The sequence below is a fragment of the Geospiza fortis genome, unplaced genomic scaffold (genome assembly GCF_000277835.1).
Source record: "Geospiza fortis unplaced genomic scaffold, GeoFor_1.0 scaffold16, whole genome shotgun sequence".
Classification (NCBI taxonomy): domain Eukaryota; kingdom Metazoa; phylum Chordata; class Aves; order Passeriformes; family Thraupidae; genus Geospiza; species Geospiza fortis.
The window spans coordinates 9364525-9371733 of NW_005054302.1; positions in this window are offsets into that span (position 1 = coordinate 9364525).

Below are 7209 nucleotides of genomic sequence, written 5' to 3' on the forward strand. Positions count from 1 at the left end.
CCCGCGGGGCAGCAGCGGCCCCTGCCGGCCCCGACTGCCGTCCTCGTCCTGGGGTCACAAACATTTCTCTGTCAGTAGAAGCCCCCAGGTAGGCCAAGACTGTGCCAGGGTCCGGCCCTTCCTTCCCCCCAGAAATGCCGCGGGTGGTGGCAGCGGTGCTTTTCTGTGCATTTGCCTCACTTATTCTCCTTGAAAAATGCCAAGAAAGAGCAAATTTGGCTGACGGTTTCCTCACCAGTGCACTGACAACCGTGATTTCCAGGATGGGTTAAATTATGCAGGGAAAGGCAGGAAGGAAGATGTGAAATGCGAGACACTTTCCGTGATTTGCATTTTAGTTTCTTGTATTGATTACTGCAAGAGCCAGGGGGTGAAAAAAAAAGAGAAAGAAAAAAGCAGTTGGCAGGTCTCCGACTCCAAATATTTCTAAAATGATTATACATTTTATTAATCGAGGTTAAAGTAATCTCCTTTGGCCAGTCTTAATGAAAACATAGGGTGTATGTTAGCTAAAAATCACTTCAGCATAGCAAATTGAGATACATTGGAATTCAGGGCAAGCAGTTGTCAGTGTGTGGGTTCCAGGTGCCATCTACTGGGCATATCCCATGCTGGAAAGGGACAGAATTGCCCATTGCAATGTATTAAAGGTTTAATGTAAAAACACACACAATCTTACAAAGCTCTCTGTAGACACTAAAGAGAGACGGGTGTTTTGGCACGTAAATATGGCACGATAGGGCACAAGCATGATTCCCATCAGGAACATCACTCCCAAGCACCTAAAAACCATAGGTCACCTTGAAAAAGTGATATCCTTGACCATAGGTCACCTAACCATATCCTAACCATAGGTCACCTTGAAAAAGGATATACTGTGCAGCAAAGCCAAATAATTACTTGGGACTATAAAAAAGATACAAACAGAAAACATCAACATTATCCTACCCCTCCTGCCTCCCAAGCCCAAAAGTACAAACCAAAAGAAACCTAAGGGAAACACAAACGCATGACAGCTTTGGCTCACAGCGTGAGCCATGCAAGGCAAGTGCACTGCAGTCAGCAGAACTTTCTGTGCACTTCAGGTTTTGGGCTGGAGTCAGTCTGGCAGTCCTACCTGGCTTTTCTGAGTAAGCATCCTTCATGACTGATGACTTGGAGTCTCTTTTTCAATTACTTTGTTTCAGCACTGCATGGGAACCAGAAGGGATGAACCCCTTAAATAGAGTCCCTGCCTGGGGAGCTCACAGCCTGAATTCAAGGAAGCAGGTCCCTTTAGGACAGTGTTAGCAGAACAGGATCTTTTTGGGTCCTGGACTAATAAAACCTCAGATTATTCTGCAAATTAAGCAGTCTTTTGTGAGCTACAGTTCTGGCTTTCAGGCCCCTTCTAAGTTTCTTTGATAAACTACAAAGCAAAGCTACCGTGCAGCTTAATCTTCCATCACATCAGATTAAGAGTACACATATGGTAATTTCCTCTATCCTTCCCCTTCTCCATCCCTCTCTCCCACACACACATCTCCCAAGGCTGTGGATACACAGACAAACAATCAGACTTTTTTTTTTTTTGTTGGTTTCTTTGCAGTGTTGTTTCATTTTAATAGGACCAGTGGGAATTGGCCTACTTTATGAGAAAAGCTTTGAAACTTTTTGTTTAAATAAATCTTATTCTAAACTGTGAGGAATAGGTAGAACTGGGAAAAAAATTAGAAACTCCCTTAAATCTGAACAAAAAGGTTAACCAAAATGGCACACTAATGCAAGGTACCAACTATTTTATTTGAGTAAATTTAAGTGATTTCTAGTATGGACATATATATAATTTTAAAAAAGTTGTTATTAATTTATAGTTTAAAACAGAATTATTTTGTAATATGAGACAGGGATTTCTTAATTTTGAAAATATTAATATAGTCACAATTTTGAAAAATGCTCCAAGCAATCTTTAACTTCAGAGGGTAATTTCAACTAACCCATTTCTATGACATGTTTTGTACCAAAAAAATCATTTTTAATAAACCAGTTTCTCAAATAGTTACTAAATGACTACAGCTTTTTAGCAACTAGTGATTTTTCATCAAATCAGAATAAAAGCAAACCCAACAAGAAAGCAATTTCCTGAGACCATACTGGATAAATCCAGAAATCTATCTGTGTCCCAAAATATAATCAGTGTTACATAATCTACAATCACCGGAAAAAGATAAATCAGCACCTGTCAACTAATGAGGAAAGGTTATCATTACATTATTCCATAGTAACAGCTCTTTTCCTTTCCTTAAAAATCACTTTTAAAACCTGCTTTAAATGCCTATTTGAAAAGACTGCTGTAACAAAATATAAATCCCCATGCTAAAAAGTCTCTTTAGATTCTTTCTCTAGAACCACATTCTAACAAGAAAGCAGTAAAACTACATACTTTATGAAAAATAAAAATACTTTACTTTGGCAGTTAAGAAAAGGGCTTGTTCTGGGTCAGTTATTCAGTTTCTGTTGACACAGCAGAGGCAGCATAAGCAAAGATCTGCCAGATGCTTCTGAACCACTGTCACAGGAGAGGAGAGCACGTTCCCAAATTTTTGAGTTCACTAGAGGTCTGGCCCCAGTCCATGGGTCAGGTGTTTACTGCAAGCACACCTATCTATTTTGCAACTTTGCTTTCAAGTCAGGCAGCATTGTCCTCTACCCCTGACCATGCACCCTCAATCTTAGATAAATGTACAAAGGAACCATTGCATATTCCTCCTTATCATTCTCCATGATTTCTTCTCTTTTTCCTCCTCCACTTCTTCCTTTTGCACCCTGGTTTAGGTGCGAGCAAGTGAGGCCTGTGAGCCTTGCACCCAGAGCAGGCTGGAAGCCCTGCAGCACACAGCAATCTTACTATGCTGTATTTCTATAAAATATCCATCATTGCTTACCACGATCCTTCTGGAGGGTGCTCCACAGAATTTTGCTGATATTTTGCTAAATATATCTTTGGACTGCAACAGTACTGTCAATTTTGACTAAGCAAAATACCCTAGGGGGTCTAAAGGAGGGCAGAAACTACAGCCAGTTTAGAGTGCAAATCTCTCCAGCTACAGAACATTTCTCAGCACTAATCATTTAATCATGCTCAGGTGGAGAAAGTGGTTACCCTGCATTTGCCTGAATGCATATGTGAACAAAGCTTGTTTTGCCTGAATTTTTTTTAATAAGCACAGTAGTGGTCTCCTATCTGTATTAAGCTTTTAGGTGCTTCACTCGACTTCTTTTACTTTCTTCAGCTTCCCAGCTAAAATTCTGAGATAACTGCCCATGGTCCTACTTGCCTGGCACTGTCAGAGGAAGGAGGGAATGATTTAACAACTTTTCAGCCAAAACAACAGTCAAATTCCAAAGAGATTTGATTCATGTTGTTTACAAAACTGTGGTTCTGTGACCTCCACTTGTCATTGCAATCGTAAATAACTAGCTGTCTCCCTCTGTTCTTTTTTTGTTTCCCATTATCCACCCTCTGTCTCTTACTTCATCCTTAAATCATAAGTTCAAAGGAACAGAAACCATCTTTTCACAATAATCAACAGTGCAGGACTATGTCTAAGCTGATAGGTTCTTGTCTAACACAAGTAATGACTACTCAGAACAGTGAGTGGAAACTGAAACACCCCTTCTGTGCCTCCCCTGCGAGCAGCTAACATCAGGCCACTGTGGTTTGAGCTGCACAAGGTACGTGGGCAAAACAGAGACCCAGCAGTCATACAATTGTATTCTAGAGTTCTGCTCTGCACTCTTCTGTTTTCAAACAATATTAAGCAGTTTGCAAATGTGATGCTTGGAATTTAACATGCCATTTTAACCACCATTTTACCAACTTCAAGTGTGGGGTACTTAAGTTTAATGGAAATTTAAAAAACGAATACTGTAAGAAAAGCATCATCTCAAAATATGTTATGTACTATTACTGAAGGAGGCACCTTATGTGAAGGCAAAAATCCCTGTCATTGCATCTTATTACATCCAAATGTAAGAAATTCCAAAGTGTTTGGTATAACCAATCACAGAAAGCTCAAGTAAATTTTTCATTGTGACCAGTTTTGCTCACAATTGGTTATATAACCAATATATTGGTAGGATAGAGAGATTTCAGAGAGAAATAAGTTGTTTAAAGCTTTTATTGGAATATAAAGAAAAACTATCATGTTTAAAAGAAAAATATAAATAATAATCATGGTTTTTAATAAGCCAAATTACACAAAAGTCAAGAGGGGGAGGGGAACGCAAAAGCCTTATAACAAATGAAAATTACAGTCAGCGCTAGTTTTAAAGTTAAGCTACTGGCAAACATCCATATCTAATAAAAGCAACTTTACCAACACTCCCTACCAAGAACTTGCTTTCTCTCCCCCAATATCCCCATGTGATTAAAAAGTAGCCATGGCAACCCCTAAGCATGTTGTATAGCTAAAATATAAGACCCCAGTTAATGAACTATGTACCCCTAGATCTGAATGGGAAACTATGTCACATATGCTTAGATAACATCAGAAATAGAAAAGTCATGGGAAAGGAACTGAGAAACTACATTAGCCTAAGAAATCTAAGATAAAAATCTAGCCCAGACCTCTAAGGGCACAGGTCTTTGAGGTCTTTCACATGACCAAATTATTTCATCCTTCACAGTGTTCAGGGGCAATTCAGTCTGGGACTGCTTACTTAGTAAATGGCTTTCTTTCTTTCAGGCCCATTTCACCTTGCTGAAAATGTTGCTATTCTGGACTAAATACTCCTTGAATGTGTGGGGAAAGGTGGTAGAGGTTTGACTATTTCTGATCTATAATAATCTCAAAGGAAGTGGATGACCTCAGCAGCTGAGATCCTGTGCTCTATCTACTTGTCTGTGGTTTTGAAAATTTCTAGGCAGAATTTCAAGACAGGAGGTTTGTGTAACGCTCTTTCATTTGGCTTTTCCTTTTGGCTTACCAGAGACCACATCCCAACCTCAGCACCATGTAAGCTGGGCTTGTGTGAACTCAAAGGCTGTTTCTGGAGGGACAGAACAAGCACAGAGTAGAGAGGATGGTAAACTTTAAATATAGAGTTAGGGTGAGGAAAAACCCCACTGCACCATCTGGTGTCTGCAAAGACCATATCTGTACTAAGGACATTGGATGAACATAGCTTGTTAAGAAAACAAGGAGTTATTGTACTTACAAAGGACTTGTGCTTAGGAACACATTTGATTGCTTACAAGGTACCAGCATCTGTGTCTGTCTTGTCTACCATTTGCTTTTGGGTACTTTTCATACATAATACATGTTGTTAATACTGTTATTTTGTGTATATAACCCCAATTATGCTGAAAGAGTCGCAGATTTTAACAATGAAAAATAAGCCCTCTAAATTCAGTATTGCTGTGCAACAGCCCAGTGGTAAGCAGATACAAAAGAGTATCAGGGAAGGTTGGGAGAATACTGAACCAAAGCAGATGTGCAAATTTCACAATAATAAGAAAAATTAAGAATTTCAGAGATTAATATGTAAAGTGAAAATCCATCTTCTATTTTAATTATTTTAACAATGAAAGAACTCTCCAAGTGATTTACATTTTTCATATGGTTGAAACATGTAAATCTACAATTAAAATCACGTTTTAAAATATATATCTATTTTGAAGAATACCCACGGAAACCTGCTTTCTCTTTTTCTCTTGTATACCTTTTCACACATATCTTTTTCCTGTGTTGATCTTTCAGGGTCTGAATTTGTGTGGCTGAAGTCAGCTGAACTTCTGTTGTTGGCTCCACAGGAGCAGGTTAAGACTCTAAACTCTAGCTGTCTGCAAGTGTCCTGATACCTGTACCTCTTCTTTTTGCCAATGATCTGAACAGAAACAATACCTACACATGAAAGGTGCTTTACTCTAGCAGTAAATCTGGGAAAACCACCATCAGCCCTGGGATGAAATAATCCTTTATTCTAACTTTGCTGTTACACAAATAATTTAACAGATTTCTAACCTTTACAGGTAGAATATGTAAACTGCTCCTCCTTACAAGCAGGGTTATGTTACCTTCATTCCCTCAATTAAGTTAGAACTGTACACAGTAACAAATGTAGGGATGTCAGTTTGTTTGTGTAAATTTTGGTATCCTCTTTGCAGTACATGCAGGTTGGGTTAACCAGGCAGGTGTTCTCTTCATTAGAGTTTAAATACTTACTTTTTATATCTATAATGCAATACAAACACAAAGGAAGGCTTTTAATAGCCATTCATCAACCCAGGCCAAAAATGAAGGCTAAGTTAAAGGTGAAAGGCTTTTGCAGGTGCAGAGACTCTGGTATATAGCATGGTAAGAAGTTAGTGCACATGCACTAACAAGCAGATGAATGCTTTTGCCACTACAGTTCATTCTCAGAGTCTCTTGTTTCTGCTGCCACAGATCAAATATATTCAAGTACCTAAGCACAGTTCTGTGGGTGGAACTCCATTAACTCTCAGCAATTTTAACAGCCCGGCTATTCCGGTCACACACCATGACTCATCACATTCCTCCTGGCAAAAGACCCTACTCCAGCTAGAGAAATGCTGCCAAGAGTTTATGTTTGACTTGTGACCAAGAGAAAAGAAGCCACACAAAAGTCAAAGTAAATTCTCCAGGAAATATTAAAATGAAGGTGAAAAACCCTGAAAGTAGGATGAAATACCCCTCCCCTCAATGTACAAAACTGCTGAGCTTCATTACGTAGTTCTTGGGGATGCAAGTAAGTTATGCCTCGGTTTGCTCTTGCTCAAAATTCAACACATCAATGTGATTGAGTTATAGCCAGCATTATCTAAATGTTGAGATCATTCAAACAATCTCTCCAGGATTTTGTAGGAATGCCTCACCCTTATATCAGCACCAGATAAACATCAAATCCTATTTATTCCCCAGTCTCTTACTTCAACACAGAAGGATGTAATTCATACTCTATGTGACTTTGAAAGACCAAGGTATTTCTGAAATCTTAAGGCAGTGAAAATAGAATAAATTGGGTTTTACTAGAGTGAAACTGATCAAAAGAGAGGTGATCTTCAAATAGTAATAACAAACCTTAACTACATGGAGGCTTGTACCCTCCTACCATTAGACTGTATATACTTCAGGCACTGAAGATAAAAGATTTTACCTTACATATACAAAGGGCAAGGTAAACTACATATTTTATCAAATATTATGA